Source organism: Lampetra planeri, chromosome 81, assembly GCF_965212315.1.
Source record: "Lampetra planeri chromosome 81, kcLamPlan1.2.h2, whole genome shotgun sequence".
Lineage (NCBI taxonomy): Eukaryota > Metazoa > Chordata > Hyperoartia > Petromyzontiformes > Petromyzontidae > Lampetra > Lampetra planeri.
The window spans coordinates 551,089-577,289 of record NC_136185.1 but is presented as its reverse complement, the minus strand read 5'-3'; the positions used below and the strand labels follow the sequence as shown (position 1 = coordinate 577,289).

At 48.0% G+C, this 26,201-nt stretch overlaps 1 pseudogene; it reads left to right on the top strand.

The window, feature by feature from the left end:
* The window catches only part of LOC144738284 (uncharacterized), a 432,396-nt pseudogene that overhangs the window by 202,995 nt on the left and 203,200 nt on the right, over window positions 1–26,201 (top strand).

Genomic DNA, 26,201 nt, shown 5'->3' with positions numbered 1-26,201 from the left:
AATCAGTCACATGGAGCAGATACTCTCTCCACATCGCCACGCACACACGGGCGAGAAGCCGTTCAATTGCTCTTTGTGTGGGAAAGGATTTTCATGGAAATCAAATCTTCACAGGCACCAGAAGACACACACGGGTGAGAAGCCATTCAATTGCTCGGTCTGTGGGAAGGCATTTGCGGAGAAATCAACTCTTAACAGACACCAGAAAACACACACGGGCGAGAAGCCATTCAAGTGCTCTGTTTGTTTGAAGGCATTTGCAGAGAAATCATATCTTCACAGTCACCAGAAAACACACACAGGCGAGAAGCCGTTCAAGTGCTCTGTGTGCGGGAAGGCATTTTCACATAAACAACATCTTAACAGACACTGTGAATGATGTTGCATTGATGAAAGATGACGTTCTCCACTTTGCATTTTATGAACTTTACATTCAATTGTTATTTTTTGAATTTACAATCTGCATATCTAGCAATTAGTTTCGCTAATCTGGCTATTGAGCTTAAGCCTGAATACATATGTGCATCTCACCACATAATTCGCGTTCATTTGCTAATATTCACCCTGCAATGTGTGGATATGTACATGCGTGTATGTGCGTGTATAGGTATGTACACTCATTTGTTAGCCTATTATTTGTGATGTCAAACGCAATATCTGTGTACGTACACTGCTGTGTATGTGCACATTCGTGTATGTATCTACACCTCTGTGTAAGTCCACTCGTGTGTGGCTGTGTGTACATGGGAGTGTATACGTGTACTCGTGTATTATTGTTATACTATTGTGTCGTACAAAGAATTGAGGGGCAACGTGTTAATGAATGCGGCATCACAACAGGGAATTGTAGCCATGTGTATGTACATGGGTGTGTACTGCTGTGTGGGTACATTCGTGTGCATGTGGACTCGTGTGTGTATTTACACTCGTTCATGGACACGTGTGGGTCTGTACACGTGTGTATGTATGTACAATCGTGTGTGCTCGCATATTTGTGTGTGTTGAAACGCAATCCCTGAGCATGCACACTGCTATATACGTGCACATGTGTTTATGTATATTGCTGTGTGCAATTACACTGTGCATGTATCTACACCCCGATGCATTTACACTCATTTGTGCATCTATACATATGTGTTGTATGTATAGATGCACAAATGTGTGTACGCACTCGTGTATGCATGTGCACCCGTGTGTGTATGTACAAAGCGGTGTGTATGCACATTCGTGCATTTTCCTACAGCACTGTGTATGTCCACTCGTGTGTGGGTGTGTGTACAAGGGAGTGTATATGTGGGGAGCGGTGGTGTAGCGGTTAGCGCGCTGCGCTATGAACTCGGCGACAACGGGATCGATTCCCGCTCACGGCAAACCCGGGCCTCCCCTAGGTCGACTCAGCCTCAAATGAGTACCTGGTACGGTGTGTAAACATTGCCACTGGGGAGACAAAGGCGGTCGGGCGTGGTGCTGGCCACCCACCCCCTCGTGTACCGTTGCGGCCTTCATAGGTGCTCGCTAACAGCACTTGCCCCTACAGTCTGTTAAGACTATACGGGGGATCTTTATCTTTGTGTGTACAAAGCGGGGTGGATGCACATTCGTGCATTTTTCTACACCGCTGTGTACAAGGGAGTGTGTATGTGTACTCGTGTAAGTATGTGTAGTGGAACACACAACTTATTTTTATATCGTGTCGTACAAATAATTGAGGGGCAAAGTGGTGATGAATGCGGCACCACAACAGGGAACTACAGGGATGAGACTGCCCGCTCGTGGTGCTAAATTAATGAAAACAGCGCCACTGAGTGTCTACTTGACAGGGGAATGCCAAACAACAGGGGGATCTTCTTCAGAGAAAAAAATCGAATCAAGGGGACGTGGGAGCGTGGCGTAAGGTGTAGAAAGCTGTAAGCGCCAGGCTACCGTGGGCTCACCTCGCAATCAACGAGTCGAGGAGTGGTGGTTGCTCATCCGAGTATAGTGGGATTATAATGTAGGAGGACATAGAAGGAATCTAACTCGACTCATATCCACCGAAGATGCATATAAGTCGAGTTAGATTCCTTCTATGTCCTCCTACATTATAATCCCACTATACTCGGATGTATGCATATATATTTAATTACGAAACTAGGGACGGATATGCGAACTGGGGGTGCGGGATTAGAATTGCACTATAATTATTGGGATCGCATTGTGGTCGCTGAATGTGCAATCTCAATGGATTGGAATAGCTATTTAACCGCACCATCCTAATCAAAACTCGTTGAGTAAATGTATTGTTTCAATTGTAAGCCTTCGTTTCTCTGTTAGATCACGTAACATGTTATTCATCATCATCATCATCACGATCAATGGGCAAAGGGCGCGTAGGTGTGCAGTGCACATTTTGCACTCCTGCGTTTACCATAAACCATTAAATAGGAAACACTACAACAAGACGAGCAACTCGTGTGTGCATGTACATGTATTTGTGTGCATATGTATGTAGGAACAAACGTGCGTGTTCGCAGTGGAACGCAATCCTAGTTGACGTACAATGCTTTGTATGTGCACTCGTGTGTTTATGTACACTGCGTTGCATATCTGTATGTACACCCCTGTATATGCACATTCGTGTGTATATGTATGCACATTCGTCTATGTATATACACTGCTATGTCCGCTCGTGTGTGGGTGTGTGTACAAGGGAGTGTATATGTGTACCCGTGTAAGTATGTGTAGTGGAACACACAACTTATTTTCATATTGTGTCGTACAAAGAATTGAGGGGCAACGTGGTGATGAATGCGGCACCACAACAGGGAACTACAGAGATGAGACTCCCCGCTCGTGGTGCTAAATTAATGAAAACAGCGCCACAGAGTGGACAGAGCCCCGCCCCTACAGCTCGTGCGTGTGACGTCATGAGTGTGACGTCATGAGTGTGATCAGCGGACAGCCACGATGCTGCCAGGTGAGGGTCAACTTGTGTGCTGGAGATGCTTCACCTGAAACTCGCCTCCACACGTGTTCGCTATGAACATTGTAGCAATAAGGGACGATTAGTCATCTTTAACATGTCAGGTTTTTATTGTTCTGCAAGTAAATTAAAGTTAAAACTCGTAGAAACACATGCACTCTCGTGTGTGAATGCACACCGCTGTATAGACAGTCGTGTTTATAAGCACACTTGTGTGTATGTCTACTCGTCCGTGTTTTTTAAGAAAGGATATGGTTGAAATAACGTACGATCAGTCATCTTTAAAAACAATTCAGGTCTTTATTAATCTGCAAGAAAATTCACGTTAATACTCGTATTGAAATTTTTATTAATACGCATGCTCAAACAGGAAGGGACTAGGCAAATTATTTCCCAATAGGAATTCAACAGTTAAAACATATTCTTAAAATCGAACACGTAAACGTCGATTTCCCCATTGACGTCCTTTTCGACTGAATCCATTCGTCCAGAAGTCCAAGCCATCAAACGCAAAAACATCGAACGTGCAATCTACGCACACTCTGAAACCTATTATTAAAGATATTTATTTATTACACAATGAAAAAATAAAATAAAGAACATGTTTAAAATATTGAGCAAAGTTGTGATCACAGTTTTTCTCCAACTTTAGCTCAACAAAACCACTTTACCACGAGAGTAAAATTAGAAATTGAACCACCACACAACCACTGCGCATCACACCACATCAACAAGTAATCCGATAGGACTACGAAGCACCACCTTAACGTGACAAAGTCTGGAATAAACAAGACAGCACGTATTAAATTATTGCCATCCTGAAGTAAGTGAACACTTCTGAAACTTAAAAGGAAGGCTTTCATCTGAACACATTATAGAGCATTCACAACAACACTCCAGCTCGGTGTACTGGAAATCACTGAAAAAATATATCTTAGAGACGCGAATATACACAATGCAACAGTTAACAGATGTACTCAATACGCTTGAGTCTCCAGCCACTCCATTCCATCCAGCCATCTCTCAGGATCCACCTGCAAAGGTTAGAAAGATGCATTTTTATCAGGACTCATTGCAGCACTTTGAATTCTACATTTTGATTTCAATTCCCTATCATTGCGGATCTTCTGGTGCTTGTTTCGGGGTGATGACCGTGAACATGTCCTCTCCATCGTAGAGCAATTAAATGGCTTCTCGCCCGAGTGTGTTTTCTGGTGACTGTGAAGATTTTATTTCTGTGAAAATGCCTTCCCGCACACAGTGCAATTGAATGGCTTCTCGTTCTTGTGTGTTTTCTGGTGTCTGTTAAGATTTGATTTATCCGCAAACGCCTTTCCACAAATAGAGCAATTGAACGGCTTCTCGCCCGTGTGTGTTTTCTGGTGACTGTGAAGAATAGATTTCCAAGCAAATGCCTTCCCACAAACAGAGCAATTGAACGGCTTCTCGCCCGTGTGTGTTTTCTGGTGACTGTGAAGAATAGATTTCCAAGCAAATGCCTTCCCACAAACAGAGCACTTGAATGGCTTCTCGCCCGAGTGTGTTTTCTGGTGACTGTAAAGATCTGACTTCCTTGCAAATGCCTTACCGCACACAGCGCAATTGAACGGCTTCTAACCGAGACACGGTAACGTCTCGTAAGTCGGGCTACACGAGACTAACAGTTTTATCCACTAACGAAGACACTTACTTGTTGATGCACGGCGTGTCGATGTCCCTGTAACCCGTCTGAAGAGATCGCCACGAACTCTCCCAGTCGCCAGGTTAATCGGGCTCGCCAGGCTGGGTCTCGCAGGAGAAGCGTAATCTGCAGAGCGAGGAGTTGCACGTCTATCCTCAGCGAAATCCCTCTCGAAATGGTCTTGAGGTCTGATTTTAAGCCCCTTATAACTTCCCTCTTGCATACAAATCCTTCTACATTTACAATCCGCATATAAATCTACATAGCTTAACTAATTAAACTTTAATATGTATGTACATCCCACTGTTTGAATAATTACATACATCTCCATGCATAATTCCGTGTTTATTGTTAATTTATTTACCCGCAATGTCCTAAACTTTACATTTTATTGTTATGTTTTGAAATTTACAATCTGCAATACCAATACCCGGCTACCCGTACCCGGCCGGGTACGGGAACCCGTTTGCGACCCTGGTGCGGCCGGGTACGGGTACGGGTAGGCCGTGAGTCACTGGTGAGTCACCGTTTGTCACTCATTTCCTACACGCGACTATCCGTTGAATCCACTAACGAAGACACTTACTTGTTGATGCACGGCGTGTCGATGTCCCTGTAACCCGTCTGAAGAAATCGCCACGAACTCTCCCAGTCGCCAGGCAATCGTGCTCGCCAGGCTGGGTCTCGCAGGAGAAGGGTAATCTGCAGAGAGAGGAGTCGAGCGTCTATCCTCAGTGAAATCCCTCTCGAAATGGTCTTGAGGTCTGAATTTAATCCCCTTATAACTCCCCTCTAGCATACAAATCCTTTGTTGTCGACTTGGCCTATCATGGACTTTGCATTCAATTGTTAATTTTTACATTAACAATTCGCATATATAGCAACATAGCTTAGCTAATATGTCCATTGTAATTAAACATTAATGCGTATGTACATCTCACTGCATAATTGTACGCATAATTCAGTGCTTCCTGTGAATCTGCTAATATTCACCCAGCTATGTCCTGTAAACTGCTGCAGGTTTAGAAGATTTAACAGCGACATACAGTTCGAAGTATAGAAATGAAGATGTCGAGTTTGATTTGGACTAAGAGGTGCAAGTTTGTACTGTGCTGAACCTGTTTAATAAACATATTTAAGAACATTCGTGTTGAACATGGTGCTTCTAACAAACAAGTGTGTTATATAATAATTTACGTCAAACTTTGAATAATCATCTGAATGGTGTAGCTTGTAAGCGTGGTTTATAATAAAGTAACGCAAAAAAACAATCGTCACCTTATAGTCTGTAACATACGACCTTCGGTGTGTATATACACCAGTGTGAATGTGTTCAATATTTTGTTAATGTTCAATATTTTGCACGTGTTTAATATTTTGGACGTGTTATATGGTTATTCCATTGACTATTGCGGGGTTACCAGACCCTCGCACCCGTCCAAAGACCTCGTGGGCCACTGTGGTGGCTACGAGCCTTCCCTCCGGGACATTGCTCACATCCACCACAGCGTCACCGTCCGACACCGTCAATGAAGGAAGGGGGTTGTTTTTTCAAAACTTTGCTCGTGGGGCTAGGGGAGGCTATCTGGCCCGACACTGGTAAGTCGGGCCCGGTACCCTGAGTCCCAGACCAGCGCTGACAAGAGCACCGGCTCTGGATCTCGGGACCACGCCGCTGGCTCGGTCCTGTTCGGCCCTGATAAGGACGGCGAACCAGGGGAGTCCAAGGCTCTAGCTAAGACGTCTTCAGTCTTCACTGGTTAGCTTAACAAGAACCCCGAGCCCTCCGATACATCCCCTTTTATACCCAGCCCCCCACTGAGGGGTGGGGCCCACCCGGGTGCCTGGCGCGGACGTCGTAGAGAGCACCTCCCCGGGCACTCACGTAGCCCCGCCCACTGTGTTTGTTTGCCATAAGCTGCCATGCATAACGGGCTCTCTCTCTAACACCCCTACACATTGATAGCAATATGCAGGCCATTGTAAATGTGCAAACTAACAACATGCACATTATTATGCAAGGAGATGCCTATCCGTATTCAAACGCACGCGAACAATGATGCAGTGAAATGCACATTACTATAGAGGCTTAAGCACAATGGCCACATGAAATTAGGTCTTTTAGATATGAGGAGCGTTACATCCGAGAATAAAAATTGAATGCAAGGAAGTTTATGAAGAAAATGCAAATGATTCTAGTTTGATTTCATAAATGGGAAAAATAATCTCAACCAGTGTGCCGTAGCAAATGCAAACAAATAGAATGAAATAAACGAAACTAATGTCTTCACTACACTCATTAAACATGGAGCCACTATTTTAAATAATATTAATAATTCCAATAGTTTGGAGTGGAAACAGAGGGAATTAGAATTGAATGCGTATTTTTTCAAAAGTATAACGTACTTCAGTGTTGTGGGGCATCTAAGATTGTATCGTCAGGTAAACCTGTGAAAATAATCACAAAACCCCGCTATCCTAGTCTGCTACTGTGTTTATGTACATGGATTTGTACTGCTGTGTATGTCCACTCGTGTGTATATTTACACTTGTTCATGTGGCTATGTACATGCGCGTATGTGTGTATAGGTATGTACAATCATTTGTTCGCCCATTTATTTGTGATGTCAAACGCAATCCCTGTGTACGTGCACTGCTGTGTATGTATACTCGTGTGTGTATGCACTCTTGTATGCATCTTCACCCGTGTGTGTATGTACAAAGCGGTGTATTTCGATTTAAAGCTTGCAGGGATTCATCCTCTCTCGAGAAACGGTGCCTTAATGCGGCGAGAGAGTTTGTGTACGTCTGAGAAGCTGATCGCTATACCGTCGAGAGCCTAGTGCTCTCAGAAGGGTCACCCAAGGCGGGAAGACTTCAGTGGAGACGTCAGACAAAACCCGTTTCGAAAGGTCCCCACATGACCTTTTCAAATAAATGGTGATCCAATAAAGCAACGGGAAACTACTTGGATTATTTCTCCCTTGAAAACTTCAATGATGACAAGCAAAATCAACAAAGGCCCTGACTATCGGCGTCCTTTGAATAGGACAGGGGTGCTAAGAATCTCCGAGCTTGTGTCAAAGAACCCTTTCAAAGTAGCAACTTGGAACGTTAGAAGTTTACTTCAAGCAGGAAAACTAGCCAATGTCATACAAGAAATGGATCGACTTAAAATCAACATAATCGGTCTAAGCGAAACTAAATGGCCTGGAACAAAAAAGTTTATATCGAGCGAACACCACATCTTCTGCTCCGGAGGAGAAGAAAACACCAAACAAACATACGGTGTCGCCTTTAGAGTACACAATAAATTAGCGAATAAAGTCAACAACTTTACCCCAGTATCAGAACGAATAGCACTACTACAATTAGCAGGCAACAAAGTCGACGTGAACATTCTACAGGTGTATGCTCCAACAGCAGATAAACAAGATCATGACATCGAATCGTTCTATGAGCAACTAACCAACACGCTGAAGCCGCTGAAGCAGCAATACATCACTATAATCCTGGGCGACTTCAACGCCAAGGTTGGCCACGGTCGAATGCAGAACATTGTCGGAGAACACGGACTCGGAACAAGGAATGAACGAGGCGACAGACTGGTTCAATTCTGCCAAGAAGAACGTTTCAGTATTGCTAACACGTGGTTCCAATTACCACCTCGACGACTGTACACGTGGACCTCGCCGCAAGACTCCGACAACAACATCGTCAGGAACCAAATCGATTATATCCTAATTAACATCAGGTTTAAGTCCAGTGTGATTACAGCAAAAACCTACCCTGGAGCCGATATATCGTCAGATCATAACCCAGTAACAGCTACAATAAGACTCAAATTGCGATCAATACAATGTACAAAGACGAGACGAGCAGACCTGGAGAAACTGAAGAACAGCGCCGATAAAAGACAAGTACAGCAACATCTCAACGATAGCATCCGCTCAATAACAACAGAAACAGCAGATGTTCAGGAGTACTGGCGCTCGTTCAAACAATGCATCATAGAAACAACAGAAGTCATGCTGGGACATCAGCCACCGAAAAAGAAACAACGATGGATGACACATTGCATTCTCGATCTAATGAGCAAACGAAGAATGTACAAAAATAACAACTTGGAGAAGTACAAACAAATGCAACAGAAGATCAGAGAAGCAATCCGACAGGCAAAAGAAAAGTGGATGGAAGAACAATGCGCCGAGATTGAAGAACTAATTAGAAAACATGACAATTTTACTCTGCACAAGAAGCTCAAAGAAGCTGGTAACATCTACAGACCAGCCCCAACAGCTACCTAGTATGCGGACAACAACCAACCAATCCTAAATAAACAGGAAAAAATGGACACCTGGACAAACTGTATACACAAGCTCTATGGCGCCGCGAGAACACCTGCAGAAAAAGACCAACAGATGTCGAAAGACGCTCTACACATTTTAACATCAGAAGTAGAACATGCAATCAAAACAGCTAAGTCAGGCAAAGCGTGCGGGCCAGACACAATCCATGCAGAATTGCTCAATCTATTAGACAGTAACAACATACGACAACTGACTAATTGGTACAATCAAATATACAATGGCAATAAAATTCCATCCGACTGGCTACAATACATCTTTGTGGCCATACCAAAGAAAGCAACAAGCCGGAAATGCGAGGACTACAGACTGATAAGCTTGATGAGCCACGTGCTGAAAGTCTTCCTGAAGGTGATCCAACAGCGCATACGCTCCACATGCGAAAATGCATTGAAGAACACACAGTTTGGCTTCTGCAAAGGACTAGGCACAAGAGAAGCAATCTTCTGTCTACAGATACTACTACAGCGATGCTACGAACATCAGAAAGAAGTGTACATCTGCTTCATAGATTACGAGAAAGCCTTTGACTCCGTCGACCACGACCGACTAGCAGCTCTATTAAAACAACTGGGACTAGATAAAGACGACATCAACTTCATCATTGCTCTTTATTGGAAGCAAACAGCCCAACTCCGATATGACAACGAATTGACAGACCCAACACCAATACAAAAAGGTGTACGACAAGGCTGCCCACTTTCACCCAGTCTTTTCAACATCTACTCGGAGCAGATTTTTGATCGAACACTAGCAGATAAAAACATTGGTATTAAAGTCAATGGACAATACATCAACAACATCAGGTATGCCGACGACACTGCACTGCTGGCCGATTCGGAACAAGACCTACAACAAATCTTGGACGAGGTTGCCACAGAGAGTCAAATATGGGGCTTACGAATTAATAAAAAGAAAAAAAGGTTATGAAGGTCAGCCGAACTACAAGCGAAATAACAATCAAGCTTGGCAGCGAAAAATTGGAACAAGTACACCGATTTACATACCTTGGTGTAATCATTGACGATCAGTTGAACCATGAAGTCGAAATCAAGAGCAGAATTGAACAAGCAAGGCAAGCATTTATTAAATGGAAAACACTCCTTGCAGACCGCAACTTGAGTACATCACTGAAACTGCGCACACTGAAATGCTACATCTGATCAATTTTGCTGTACGGAGTAGAGACGTGGACACTGACAACAACAGCAACAAAAAGGCTCGAAGCTTTCGAGATGTGGCTGTATCGAAGAATGCTGAAAATCCCATGGACAGCCAAAACCACCAATACACAAGTTCTGCAAGATATGGGCACTGACAGTCCACTGCTGAAGACCCTCATTAGCAGGAAGTGTTACTGCCTAGGCCACATTGCCCGAAACGACCACAAATACCAGCTATTAAAGCAAATCCTGGAAGGAAAATCGAAGGGAAAAAACGACCAGGACGGCCAAAAACGACATGGCTCAGTAACATCAAAACATGGCGACAATTAACAGCAGCAGCAGCACAAACTCTACACGCCGTGCGAGACCGGGACCAATATCATCGTGAAGTCGCACACGCCGTTAGGCAGCACTAAAGAAGAAGATGGTAGCAATAACGTACGATCAGTCATCTTTAAAAACAAATCAGGTTTAAATTAATCTGCAAGAATATTGATGTTAAAACTAGTATCGGAATCTTTATTAATATTCGTTTGGTCAAACAGTTGAAGAACGATACAAATTATTTTACTTTCAAGAATTTAATAGTTTAAAATCTTCTAAAAATCAAACACGCAAACGTCGATTTATCATTCCCCATTGACGTACCTGAAATCCACGTACATCCTGAAACCGATAATCTGCAGTAGTGTTTATTAAACAATGAGGAAAATGCTTTTTCTCATAATGAGCAAAGTTATCATCACAGTCTTTCTCCAACTTTAGCTCAACAAAATCACTTAACAACGAGATTAAAATCAGGAATTGAACCACATCACAACCACTGCGCATCACACCACATCAACAAGTAATCCGATAGGACTACGAAGCACACGTGACAACGTCTGGAATAAACAAGACAGCACGCTCACATCATTTGCTGTGAGAAGATTACAACACATGCCACCTTCTAGCATAAGCACCAGCCATTTAACAGCCCCGATGATCCAACTACCAGACGAAGCGCGTAAGGTGTGAAGTGCACATTTTGTACTTCTGCGTATACCATAAACCATAACATCGGAAACACTACAACAAGACGAGCACTCGTGTGTGCATGTACATGTATTTGTGTGCAAATGTATGTAGGAACAAACGTGCGTGTTCGCAGTGGAACGCAATCCTAGTTGACGTACAATGCTTTGTATGTACACTCGTGTGTTTATGTACACTGCGTTGTGTATATGTATGTACACCCCTGTATATGCACATTCGTGTGAATATGTATGCACATTCGTGTATGTATCTACAGCACTGTGTATGTCAACTCGTGTGTGGGTGTGTGTACAAGGGAGTGTATATGTGTACCCGTGTAAGTATGTGTAGTGGAACACACAACTTATTTTCATATTGTGTCGTACAAAGAATTGAGGGGCAACGTGGTGATGAATGCGGCACCACAACAGGGAACTACAGGGATGAGACTCCCCGCTCGTGGTGCTAAATTAATGAAAACAGCGCCACTGAGCGGACAGAGCCCCGCCCCTACAGCTCGTGCGTGTGACGTCATGAGTGTGACGTCACGAGTGTGATCAGCGGACAGCCACGATGCTGCCAGGTGAGGGTCAACTTGTGTGCTGGAGATGCTTCACCTGAAACTCGCCTCCACCCGTGTTCGCTATGAACATTGTAGCAATAAGGGACGATTAGTCATCTTTAACATGTCAGGTCTTTATTGTTCTGCAAGAAAATTAAAGTTAAAACTCGTAGAGACACATGCACACTCGTGTGTGAATGCACACTGCTGTATAGACAGTCGTGTTTATAAGCACACTTGTGTGTGTGTGTGTACTCGTCCGTGTTTTTTAAGGAAGGATATGGTTGAAATAACGTACGATCAGTCATCTTTAAAAACAATTCAGGTCTTTATTAATCTGCAAGAAAATTCACGTTAACACTCGTATCGAAATCTTTATTAAAACGCTTGCTCAAACAGGAAGGAACTAGGCAGATGATTTCCCAATAGGACTTCAACAGTTAAAACATATTCTTAAAATCTAACACGTAAACGTCGATTTCCCCATTGACATCCTTTTCGACTGAAGCCATTCGTCCAGAAGTCCAAGCCATCAAACGCAAAAACATCGAACGTGCAATCTACGCACACTCTGAAACCTATTATTAAAGATATTTATTTATTACACAATGAAAAAATAAAATAAAGAACATGTTTAAAATATTGAGCAAAGTTGTGATCACAGTTTTTCTCCAACTTTAGCTCAACAAAACCGCTTAACCACGAGAGTAAAATTAGAAATTGAACCACCACACAACCACTGCGCATCACAACACATCAACAAGTAATCTGATAGGACTACGAAGCAACACCTTAACGTGACAACAAAGTCTGGAATGAACAAGACAGCACGCTCACATCATTTGTTGTGAGAAGATTACAACACATGCCACCTTCTAGCATAAGCACCAGCCATTTAACAGCCCCGATGATCAAACTACCAGACGAAGCAATGTATCTTTCGAAGTATAAAATTATTTCCATCCTGAAGTAAGTTAACACTTCTGGAACTTACAAAGAAGACTTTCATCTGAAAACATTATAGAGCATTCACAACAACACTCCAGCTCGGAGTACTGGAAATCACTGAAAAAATATATCTTAGAGACGCGAATATACACAATGCAACAGTTAACAGATGTACTCAATACACTTGAGTCTCCAGCCACTCCATTCCATCCAGCCATCTCTCAGGATCCACCTGCAAAGGTTAGAAAGATGCATTTTTATCAGGACTCATTGCAGCACTTTGAATTCTACATTTTGATTTCAATTCCCTATCATTGCGGATCTTCTGGTGCTTGTTTCGGGATGATGACCATGAACATGTCCTCTCCCTCGTAGAGCAATGAAATGGCTTCTCGCCCGAGTGTGTTTTCTGGTCACTATGAAGATTTTATTTCCGTGAAAATGCCTTCCCGCACACAGCGCAATTGAATGGCTTCTCGATCGTGTGTGTTTTCTGGTGTCTGTTAAGATGTGATTTACGTGAAAATGCCTTCCCACACACAGAGCACTTGAACGGCTTCTCGCCTGTGTGTGTTTTCTGGTGTCTGTTAAGATGTGATTTACGTGAAAATGCCTTCCCACACACAGAGCACTTGAACGGCTTCTAGCCCGTGTGTGTTTTCTGGTGTCTGTTAAGATGTGATTTACGTGAAAATGCCTTCCCACACACAGAGCACTTGAACCGCATCTCGCCTGTGTGTGTTTTCTGGTGACTATGAAGATTTGATTTCCGTGAAAATGCCTTCCCACACACAGCGCAATTGAATGGCTTCTCGCCCGTGTGTGTCTTCTGGTGTCTGTTAAGAGTTGGTTTCTCCGCAAATGCCTTCCCACACACCGAGCAATTGAATGGCTTCGCGCCTGTGTGTGTCTTCTGGTGAGTGTTAAGATGGGATTTCTGTGAAAATGCCTTCCCACACACAGAGCATGTGAATGGCTTCTCGCCCGTGTGTGTTTTCTGGTGACTGTGAAGAATTGATTTCCATGAAAATCCTTTCCCACACAAAGAGCAATTGAACGGCTTCTGGCCCGTGTGTGCGTGGCGATGTGGAGAGAGTATCTGCTCCATGTGACTGATTCTTAAGAGCAGAGTAACAGTCGCGGGTGTTGTTGAGAGTTAAAGGCACCCTCTAAGCTGCGTGGATGTCTGTCTCAAATCGCCAAAAAGCAAACTCTCACCAACGTCTAACCGACACACAGTAACGTCTCGTAAGTCGGGCTACACGCGACTACCAGTTTTATCCACTAACGAAGACACTTACTTGTTGATGCACGGCGTGTCGATGTCCCTGTAACCCGTCTGAAGAGATCGCCACGAACTCTCCCAGTCGCCAGGCAATCGTGCTAGCCAGGCTGGGTCTCGCAGGAGAAGGGTAATCTGCAGAGAGAGGAGTTGCGCGTCTATCCTCAGCGAAATCCCTCTCGAAATGGTCTTGAGGTCTGAATGTAAGCCCCTTATAACTCCCCTCTAGCATACAAATCCTTTGTTCTCGTCTTGGATTATCATAGCCTTTGCATTCAATTGTTAATTTCTACATTAACAATCCGCATATGTAGCAACATAGCTTAGCGAATCTGGCCATTGTAATTTAACCTTAATACGTATGTACATTATACTGCGTAATTGTACACTTCTGTTTGAATAATTACATACATCTCCATGCATAATTCCGTGCTTCCTGTGAATTTGCTAATATTCACCCGACAATGTCCTCTAAACTGCAGGGACTCATCTTCATGGTTCTTTCGGTAAAGTCACGTAGAAGGGAAGTAATAAAATAATAAAAATAAAACATAATAAAATAATTCTAACGACAGAAGAGATGGAGGACGAGACAAAGGAGGAGGTGGAGGAGGTGCAGGTGGTGGAGGTGGTGATGCAGGCTCGTGAAGGACGCTACTGGGCAGTTGGAGGCAGTCGCCCTCCAACAACAACGGAGGGCGGAGGAGCGACGCTCACAACAACGAGCGGAGCGCCGGGTGGCTAAAGCACAGCAAGTTGGTACAGTAGGGGGCACAGGTGGTGCATCAGCCAGTCATCTCGGTCATCTCGATCAGTCGACCCGTGGCACCTGCTGGGTCTGCCCCGTGACCTCCTGCCAGCGGGCGTTCGACACTTCACGTGGTAGCCTCAAGGTGCACTTGGCCTGGCACAAGCGTCGTGGTGACGTCACCGCCACTTAGTGGCGAATGACGGTTATTGTTGTTGTTGTTGATGCAGGGAAAGAAGAGGAAGCGAGGGGGCCTTGCTCGCGTGGCGAGAGCGATCACCTCACTCCCCCGCCGCGTGCTGCTTTGTGGTGGCATGTCCACCACACAGTAGGGGTGGTTGTTGTGGTCGTGGATCTCTGCCAACCATGACCACTATCACCAGACTACCCACCCACCCCGTGACACATCCCAGGCACACACCCACACACCCCGTGATACACGTCACACACACACACACACCACATGGTTCCCCCCCGGAGAGACGGTGCCACTGGGACCACAGCTGTGGAAGGAATCTGAGCAGCAGATGCCAGGACTACAGTGGAGAACGACTGCTATCAAGACCCCTCACACAACAAACACACAACGGGACTAGCCAAAAAAAACTAACCGGCCCCAGCTTGAACTAATAGGTGCAAGTTAATACTGTTCTGAACCTGTTTAACAAACATTTAAGGACACTCGTGTTGCGCATGGTGCTTTTAGCAAACGAGTGTGTTTTGTTATAATTTCTGTCATAAACTTTGAATAATCATCTGAATGGTTTAGCTCGAAAGCGTGGTTTATAATAACGTTACGCAAAAAAAACAATCGTCATCTTCTAGTCTGTAACATACGACCTTCGGTGTGTATATACACCAGTGTGTATGTGTTCAATATTTTGCCAGTTTTAAAATTTGTGACGAGTTTTTTTGCTAATTGCATTGACTATTGAGGGGTTACCAGCCCCTCGCACCCGTCCAAAGACCTCGTGGGCCACTGTGGTGGCTACGAGCCTTCCCTCGGGGACATTGCTCACATCCACCACAGCGTTACCGTCCAACACCGTCAATGAAGGAAGGGGGTTGTTTTTGCAAAACTTTACTCGTGGCAGGGGATTGGCAAACAACAGGGAGTGCCTCCTGATAAACAAAAAACGAATGAAGGGGGCGTGGGAGCGTGGCGTAAGGTGTGGAAAGCTGTAAGTCACTGGTATCAAGCGAATTGGGTCAATGACACCAGCACACGAATGGTGGGGTTGTTTGGAATGATGTTTCATTAATGAAAGATTAAGTTCTCCGACGTTGCATTTCATGAACTTTACATTCAATTGTTATTTTTTGAATTTACAATCTGCATATCTAGCTATTAGCTTATGTAATCTGGCTATTAAGCTTAATCTTGAATACGTATATTCATGTCACCGCAAAATTCGTGTTAATTTGCTAATATTCACCCTGCAATGTGCTGCAAACTGCTGCCAGTTCAAAGGCGTTACCAGGGAAATGCAGGCTGAAGTATTTTTGTCATACACTTTTAATGATAATCGAAATGGCATCGCTTGTAAGCGTGTGTGTATTTACACTGCTGTGTAAGTACACTTGACTTTGACTCGTGTGTGTGTGTGTACACGTGTTTGTTGTAAGCATTGTACAGTTAACGAACGCTTAGATAACTTTAAAAAATTAGATTTTTATTAATCTGCAAAACACTATTGACGTTAATATTGCTGTGCATGCACACTCGCGTGTGTGTAGAGGTAGTGTAGTGGTTAGCGCACAGCTCAATTCTCGGTCACGTTAAATTCATGCTCACGGCCAACACCAGGGAATGTGGCCCAACAGTCGGTGGCAGACGCCATGTAAGGCGACAAGTGCCTTCAGTGTGTGCGAGTGTTCGGGAACGCGGAGGCTCAGGTGTGAATGTCGGGATGAAGGGGTCATCCTGCGGCGTATCGCGAGCGTATCGGGTGGTCCCAGAGACACGCAGGGTGGGTGATCTAAACTATTCAAAACAAACCAACCCCTCTTGAAATGCCTGAAGTTTTTTCTTCTTCTTGGTTCTTTCGGTAAAGTCACGTAGAAGGGAAGTAATAAAATAATAAAAATAAAGCATAATAAAACAATTCTCACGACGTTTCGGCCACAACGCAAGTAGCCGTCCTCAGGTGATAACCAGGTCTGTCGAGGCGACAGCGTCTGAATGAAACAGCAAACGTGCTTGAAGCATTTATATAAGCTGGGTTGGGGGGGGGGGAAAGGGCGCCTTGACAAACTAATTTGCATATCAAGAGGAATTTAGCATATTTATGGGAAATCCAGGTATGTGATTAGTACTACTTATGCCCGTGCATTATGCAGGATTAGCAGCATCAAAGGGAGGGGCTATGGGAAATGCAGGTATGTGATTAGTACTACTTATGCCCGTGCATTATGCAGGATTAGCAGCATCAAAGGGAGGGGCTATGGGAAATGCAGGTATGTGATTAGTACTACTCATGCCCGTGCATTATGCAGGATTAGCAGCATCAAAGGGAGGGGCTATGGGAAATGCAGGTGTGTGATTAGTACTACTTATGCCCGTGCATTATGCAAGATTAGCAGCATCAAAGGGAGGGGATATGGGAAATGCAGGTATGTGATTAGTACAACTCATGCCTGAAGTTTTGGCTGATAAAAAATAAAATAGTGGCGGCGATAAAGTGGAGCCTGGAAAAGTGGTCACGAACCAAAAGCGCCGCGTTTATATCCCCGCTCTAACCCCACAGTCCTGCCGAGCTGCTACTTACAGCAGGAAACTTTCAGAAATTCAACAGTTAAAAAATCAATACGTAAACGTCAAATAATCATACCGTGTATATATATATGAATCCATTGAGAGGGCAGATCCAGTAGTGAATAGTGTGATTCTAAATCGACCACAATGTGATACTAGTAATTATAATGCCATTCAAATCCCGCAGCCCGCAGTTCGCATATAGATACACACACAATGTATTCATTCGAGCACAGTGTGATTATAATACGGGATATTACGAAAGGCATATGACTAATCGGTCTTGCCTGCATCCCTGCACTGATGTTCACCTTCGGCGTAGGCATGAGCAACCACCACTCCTCGCCTGGGGCATACAGCTTCTCACAGCTCACCGCCAGGACGTAATAAACCATTTCGGATCTTAACTGATTGTTGTTCACGTTTACGGTGACTTTCAGACCGCAGTCCACTCACTGGCATTGACTGTGTATCTTGTGTTCTCCACAGGGAATGCATTATTAGCTCCACTGCGGGTCTCATGCTTCTACATACTATTAACATTCACTCCCTTTGTTAATGCTACCCCCTCCCTTTGATGCTGCTAATCCTGAATAATGCACGGGCATAATATGACTTTGAAACACCCCAGCTCACCGCCTACGCCTTTACCATAAATATGCTAAATTCCTCGCGGACGGTAAAGCTGTGGTAACTGTGAGCAATGTCCCGGAAGGAATGCTCATAGCGATCACAGCGGCCCTCGAGGTCTCCGGACTGTTGCGAGGGGCTGGTTACCCCTCCACATTCAATGCACTTAACGTGAAAACACGTGGAAAATGTTTCAACACATTCGTATACACAGCACTGTAATACACAAAGGTCTAAATACACACGAGACTTTCTGCTATAGACTGAAATGTGATAATGGCTGCGTTACAATATAATAAACAACGCTTACAAACTATACCATCCAGATGGGTATCCACGGCAATTGTAACGATTTTAATTGATCGAATATAACAATTCGCCTTCGTTGTCGAGACACACGCTGATCAGCAAGTGTCCTTAAACATATTCATAAAACCACATCAACACGCTATGAAGCATGCACCTCTTAGTTAAAGTATATCTCGATCAACATTGTGATATCTTAGACGGTATTTCACAGCTAAGGCCGATACAGATGTAATAGAGTTCACGACTCTTGGACGCCGGAGTTGGAGGTGTAGTGGTGGTATTGACGTGCGCCGACTGTGACAGTGATGGATCACGGGGCGGCGCGGGGTGCGGGGTTGGGCACGCGTTGTGGGCGTGGTGTGGACGCGCGCGCCGGGAGTGACAGATGACGGGGCGGCGCGGAGTGAGTGGTGAGGCACGATGAGATGTGGGAAAAGAGGATCGTAGCCAGCGCCCGGCGATTGGTCGAATAAGTGGGGGCTCGCAGCGACGTCCGCAGGTGGGGTATAAAGGGGGACGCGCGAGAGCACTCGGGGAGAGTTACCCAGTTGAAGACCCGAAGACGGAGCTGACGACCTAGTGCATCCGAGTAGCTCAGTGGCGTTAGTCGCCGAGTAGCTAAGTGGATGTTGGTCAGCCGAGTAGCTCAGTGGCGTTAGTCGCCGAGTAGCTAAGTGGATGTTGGTCATCCGAGTAGCTCAGTGGCGTTAGTCGCCGAGTAGCTAAGTGGATGTTGGTCATCCGAGTAGCTCAGTGGGCGTTAGTCGCCAAGTAGCTAAGTGGGTGGTTGTCACCCGAGTACTAAGTGGATGTTGGTCATCCGAGTAGCTCAGTGGCGTTAGTCGCCAAGTAGCTAAGAGGATGTTGGTCATCCGAGTAGCTCAGTGGGCGTTAGTCGCCAAGTAGCTAAGTGGGTGTTTGTCACCCGAGTACTAAGTGGATGTTGGTCATCCGAGTAGCTCAGTGGGCGTTAGTCGCCAAGTAGCTAAGTGGGTGTTTGTCACCCGAGTACTAAGTGGATGTTGGTCATCCGAGTAGCTCAGTGGGCGTTAGTCGCCAAGTAGCTAAGTGGGTGTTTGTCACCCGAGATACAAAGTAGGTGTTAGTCACCTGTAACCAAGTTTGATAAAATAAAGAGTGTGTTACCCGTGAAGTCGTCTCCCGCCGAGTTACTACATTACAACTGGCGTCAGAAGTAAACCTGTCTTCAAGAAGTATGGACACAAGGAAGACTACCCGTACCCACGAGCGAGGTCGGGATGACGACGGCGTACCGGGGACACCGACCTCGGGAGTAGAGGACGAGGAGTTGCCGCCGATGCAGCACTTCGCGGTGATGGCCGACGCTCCGCTTGCCTCCGACACCAGCCTCCAGGACGCGCACTCCCGGTTGGCGGAGTTGCTGCTCGCCGCCGCTGCAATCTTGGCCGAGATCTCCGTTCCAGCGGGCGGGAAAACGGCTGCGGGGTTGGAGGAAGGAGCGAGGCTGGCGGGATCCCGCCAAAAGGCGCTTCGCGCCAAAAGTCTGGATGTTCCCGCCGTTTTTGAGGGGCCGCCATTGATTGGCGGGAAACACGGACGCCACGTGGCCGGACACCTCCGCGCAGCGCAGCCCACGTCATCAGAGCGCGCCGGAGCCCTCCATTTTGCGCCTGACAACCGAGCCGACATTTTACACAACTCCAGCGGAGCGCGGGAAAATCTCTCCGACGTCGACGACGATCGGGTCCTCCAGCAAAGATTGCCCGCGCTGTCGGCGTTCAAGGCGGATGGGGGCGACTGGGGAGCCTTCCAACGAAGGTTCCTCGCTCATCAGGAGATGTCGGGGTGGTCCGACACCACTGCCCTGCGTGCGTTGCCAGCGATGCTTGACGACGACGCGCTTGCAGCCTTCACATCTGCTGCAAGGTCGTCCCGCTCTACGCTCCAGGCCGCACTACACCTGATGGCGAAGGTGTTCGGGCCGCCCTCCACGTGTCGCCACCAGTTCTACGATCGGCGGAAGGTGGCTGGGGAAACGACGCTAGCCTACCGCACGGCACTACTCGCCTTGGCGGACGCAGCTTTTCCCCGCATGGATAAGGAGGGGAAGGACGCCATGGTGACGGAGCAGCTGCTGGTGTTGGCCCACAAGTTGGGGGTCCCCATCAACGTGGCAGACGAGATGGAGATCTGCTCCCTGGCGATCGCCACGAGCATTCACGCGTACGAGGTCCTCAAACGCAAGCCGGGGGTCGTCTGCAAATGGCCGGGGAACGCGGCACTGGCCGCCACGATCGCCGAACCTCAGCCAGCTGCGGTGCAGGAGCAGGCCTTCGCTGCATCGCGTCCGGGGGAGTGGAGAACGGGAGGTCGTTCGCCCACACGTTCGCCCCGCAAGCTGGAGCAACCGAAACCTACGACGTCCGTCATCTGCTACAACTGCGGCCTTCGGGGTCACGTCGCAGCCGGGTGCCGGGCCCCGCGTCAGCGCGCCACAGGACCACGTCGGGACGACGACCAGGGCCACAAGTCATCCCAACAAAACCCGGCAAGTCGCGGCACCTCACACGTTCGGTCCACAAACACGGCACATTCGGGTCGCCGCTTCGCGGTGGGGGGTTCGCGGCTGGGTGCCGGGGGTTCAATTCGGCGAGGGGGGTCCGTACGCGGCCCGCAAGCAGTCGAGTGGTCCGAATTGGCCCACAGGATCGTGGCTGCGTCGGCCGGGTCGTCCGTGGTAACGGGGTTCATTGACGGGGTTGAGGTCCGGGTGCTTGTTGACACGGGTGCGTCGGCCACCATCATCTCGGACCTTATTTATAACATTCTTCCCGTCCAAAGTAGACCCCTTCTGCCGGTAGACGTGCCATTTTATGCGGCGAATGGGGGATCCCTGGGGATCATCGGCCAGATTCGGGCGACTATTTGTATTGGTGACATTAAATTAGCGGGCCCTATTTTTGTATCATCATCGCTGGCCGTTCCCTGTTTGCTAGGTACGGACTTTTTGTCAAAAATGCCCATCAAAATTCTTATAGATCAGGCCTGCATAGAGCTTCCGTCAGGTCGGCGGGTTGCCTTCTTGTCGAGCCCTACCAAAGTGCGCACGGTTTGTGCGACGGTGCAGGCGCTGGCGACTCACACTGTACGGGTGCCCCCGGGATCGCAAATGTTAGTACCCCTTCGGTTCAGGAAGCCACTCGAGGTGGGTGCGGAGGCACAGGGGGTGCTGTTGGGGCCGTCAAACAGAGCCAGTAAGGGCCTCGACTTAGCGGTTGCTCAAACCATGGTGAGAGGGGACAGTGAGCCGTTCGTAATGGTCCTGAATACGGGGTCGCGGCCGGCCGTAATTGCGCAGGGAACGGTGCTGGCTCACGCCGCGCCGCTACCCGTTGAGGAACGGCTCGTGGCTCAAGCAGATTTCACTGTCGAGTCGCATCCTCAAAGTGATGAGGGGCCTGAGTGGTTGGACTCGCTGTGTGCGGGTTCAGATAACTTGTCCGGGGTGCAATTGGGAGCATTGCGGGGTTTGCTCATCGAGTTTGCTGACGTGTTCAGCAAACATAAGTACGATATCGGCTGCACTGACCTGTTGCGCCACCACATAGCTACAGGGGACGCGGCCCCTATTCGTCAGAATCCCTTCCGGCTCAGCCCGGCCGAGAAGGAACATGTGCAATCGGCGGTTAATGATATGTTGGCGGCAGATATCATTTCGCCCTCTTCTAGTCCGTGGGGTGCTCCTATTGTCCTAGTAAAGAAACAGGACGGGTCCTTGCGGTTTTGTGTCGATTTCCGCCGCTTAAACAAAATCTCGATGGCGGATGCGTATCCGCTCCCCAGGATGGATGAGTCACTGGATGCCTTGGCGGGAGCGCAGTTTTTTTCCACACTCGATCTGCTTTCTGGATTTTGGCAATTGCCACTCGATAACGAGTCTAAACCTAAAACTGCTTTCCGAACACCTGGGGGCCTATTTGAATTCAACCGTTTGCCCATGGGCTTACATTCCGCTCCCGCCACGTTCCAGAGACTCATGGAATTGGTTTTGTCGGGGCTCCAATGGGATACCTGTTTGATTTATCTTGACGATATTATCGTCTTTAGTCGGACTTTCGAGGAGCACCTTCAGCGACTGAGAGCGGTGTTCCTCAGGATGCGTTCCGCTAAGCTTAAATTTAAACCGGCTAAATGTTTTCTGCTTCGGGAATCGGTCAGGTATTTGGGCCATATCGTGAGTCGTTCAGGGATCTCGACGGACCCTGCTAAGACGCATTGCGTCAGCTCATGGCCAACGCCAACCTCGGTCACGGAGGTTCGTAGTTTCATTGGTTTTGCCTCCTATTACCGTCGTTTTGTCAAGCAATTTGCCACCATAGCCAAGCCCCTGCACGCTTTGACGGCTAAGGGTGTGAGGTTTCACTGGGGGGCGGAAGAGGAGGCTGCGTTCTGCTCCCTCCGTGACGCTTTGGTGCAGGCTCCCCCCTTGTGTTACCCCGATTTCACACAACCGTTTTTGCTTGACACGGACGCCAGCAATACGGGTATCGGGGGGGTGCTCTCACAGGTGGTCGGGGGGGTTGAACGGGTGGTCGCCTACGGTAGTAGGGTTCTTTCCCCCGCAGAACAACGCTATTGCGTAACTCGTCGTGAATTGTTAGCCATTGTGGTTTTTACACAGCAATTCAGGCCGTATCTTTACGGCCGTCATTTTACGGTCCGGACGGACCATGCGGCTCTACAATACGCTATGCGCGTGGCACAGCCATCGGGCCAATTGTCCCGATGGTTGGAGGTCCTTCAAGACTACCAATTCACGACGATTTACCGAAAGGGGTTGCGGCACTCAAACGCGGACGCCTTGTCGCGGTTGCCGCCGTGCACGGACTGCACATGTTTGTTGGGATCAGCGCGGTGCAAACCCCCGGTCGCCGGCACCCCGGGAGTTGCGCTCGCCGCCACTGACACCCCGGGAGAGGACGCCCCCACGGGGAAGGATTCGCTGTTGTCGTTGCCCCTCATTGAGTGGGGCCGCCTCCAGATGTCCGACAACTCCCTACTTACGCTGCGTCGGAAAGTTGGCGCTCCCGAAGAAGGGGAGGCGCGGGTCGGTTCCTGGGTGTGCAGACAGGGCCTTTTGATGAGGTGGGACAACATGTCCCGGCGTCACGTGCTCGTTGTGCCTGTTGCTATGCGGGGTAGGGTTGTTCTGGCAGCTCATGAACGGCTCATGCATCTGGGTTTTCACAAAACGCTCGCCCTAATCCAGCGAGACTATTATTGGCCGGGGATGGGTAACGACGTGGCGAATATTCTTAAGGGATGCGTAGGGTGCGCCAAAAGGAAACCGCCACCATTGGCAGCTAATCCACCGCTGCAATCCATTCAGGTTTTGCGTATAAACGAATTGGTAGCGTTGGACATCTTGGGGCCCTTTCCGGTTACACCAAGGGGAAATAGGTTCCTGCTGGTTGGCGTGGAATACTTCACCCGATGGCCTATGGCATGGCCGCTCGCCAACCAGTCGGCTGCGGCGGTGGCGGACGCCTTTGTCCAGGGTTATGTGTTGGACAAGGGCGCCCCCGAACGCTTGCTGACGGATCAAGGGAAGAATTTTTCGAGCGTTTTGTTGCGCGAGGTGTGCGACCTGTTGGGTACAAAGAAAGTACGTACTTCCCCCTACCACCCGCAGACTGACGGGATGGTTGAGCGTCTGAACAGGACGATTACGTCTATGTTGTGCCAACAGGTCTGCGACGATCAGGTTGATTGGGACTTACAGGTGCCGGGGGTACTCGCGGCCTATCGAATGGCCCCTCACGCGGCGACGGGGTTTTCCCCATTTTTTCTTATGTATGGGCGGGAGGCCGATCCGGCCATGGACGTCCAACTGGGGATTTCCCAGCCACGTGCAAAATCTAAATTGGCAGACCACATCAAATTTAATATCGCCAAATTGACTGAAGCGCGGGAGGCGGCAAGGTTGAATTCGCGGTCGCGGCAAATTGCAAACGAGAAATTGCATGAGCGGAGGGTGCATACGCATGATTGGAAACCAGGCGATAAGGCCTGGCTGCATTGTCCACATGCACCGTTGGCTACGTCCCCCAAGTTGTTGAGACCTTGGAGGGGACCGGTGGAAATTGTGCGGGTTGCACGACCCCAGAGTATACAGATTAAATGGGGGAAACGCCGTTGGTATGTGCACCCCTCCCGACTGAAGCCCTATGCGGCACCGTGTGACCCCGTTCTGTGCCGTGACGACCGGGCGTGTGATGTGACCGTCGACTCGGGGAGGGAGGTGTCGCAGGCTGCTCCTCACGTGTCTCCACCTGACCCACCCCCAGGTGCCTCGGGCTTGACGGCTGCTGACCGTCGGGAGCCTGAACCCCGGGGCACGCACGAGTCCTCGATGCCTGGCCGATGTCTTCCTGAACCGCCGGCACCACCGGACGTTCAACCGCGTCTGGTGCCGTACGACGGACCGGCAAGGCGGACTCGGGCTAGGTCTCAACAATTTTCATGAAGACGTTTTTTCTCTACACCGAGCTCGCCCGGTGTTCCCCTCTGCCGGGGTAATGTCCCGTTGTAGGGACGCTCGGAAGAAAAGGGGACACTGCACGAGTCGAAAGAAAAAAAAAAAAAATTTCCATTTATTTTTTTGCATACACATTGCTATTGTCACTCGCCGGTTTGTATATATTGTTCTATTGTCGCGGTGGCATTGGTTGAGGGTTGCGGATGGTAGTGTTCGCGTCGTGTTGTGTTGTTAGCTTAGTTGTTGTTCTTGTTGTTGTGTTGTGTTACGGGGCACACAGGGGGGCTTTGAATATTTTTATAGCAGCCGGGGCGGCTGCGAGCTATGTGGTAGGGGGTGATGTAGTGGTGGTATTGACGTGCGCCGACTGTGACAGTGATGGATCACGGGGCGGCGCGGGGTGCGGGGTTGGGCACGCGTTGTGGGCGTGGTGTGGACGCGCGCGCCGGGAGTGACAGATGACGGGGCGGCGCGGCGTGAGTGGTGAGGCACGATGAGATGTGGGAAAAGAGGATCGTAGCCAGCGCCCGGCGATTGGTCGAATAAGTGGGTGCTCGCAGCGACGTCCGCAGGTGGGGTATAAAGGGGGACGCGCGAGAGCACTCGGGGAGAGTTACCCAGTTGAAGACCCGAAGACGGAGCTGACGACCTAGTGCATCCGAGTAGCTCAGTGGCGTTAGTCGCCGAGTAGCTAAGTGGATGTTGGTCATCCGAGTAGCCCAGTGGCGTTAGTCGCCGAGTAGCTAAGTGGATGTTGGTCATCCGAGTAGCTCAGTGGGCGTTAGTCGCCAAGTAGCTAAGTGGGTGTTTGTCACCCGAGTACTAAGTGGATGTTGGTCATCCGAGTAGCTCAGTGGCGTTAGTCGCCGAGTAGCTAAGTGGATGTTGGTCATCCGAGTAGCTCAGTGGGCGTTAGTCGCCAAGTAGCTAAGTGGGTGTTTGTCACCCGAGTACTAAGTGGATGTTGGTCATCCGAGTAGCTCAGTGGGCGTTAGTCGCCAAGTAGCTAAGTGGGTGTTGTCACCCGGGATACTAAGTGGGTGTTTGTCACCCGAGATAATAAGTAGGTGTTAGTCACATGTAAACGAGTTTGATAAAATAAAGAGTGTGTTACCCGTGAAGTCGTCTCCCGCCGAGTTACTACATTACAACTGGCGTCAGAAGTAAACCTGTCTTCAAGAAGTATGGACACAAGGAAGACTACCCGTACCCACGAGCGAGGTCGGGATGACGACGGCGTACCGGGGACACCGACCT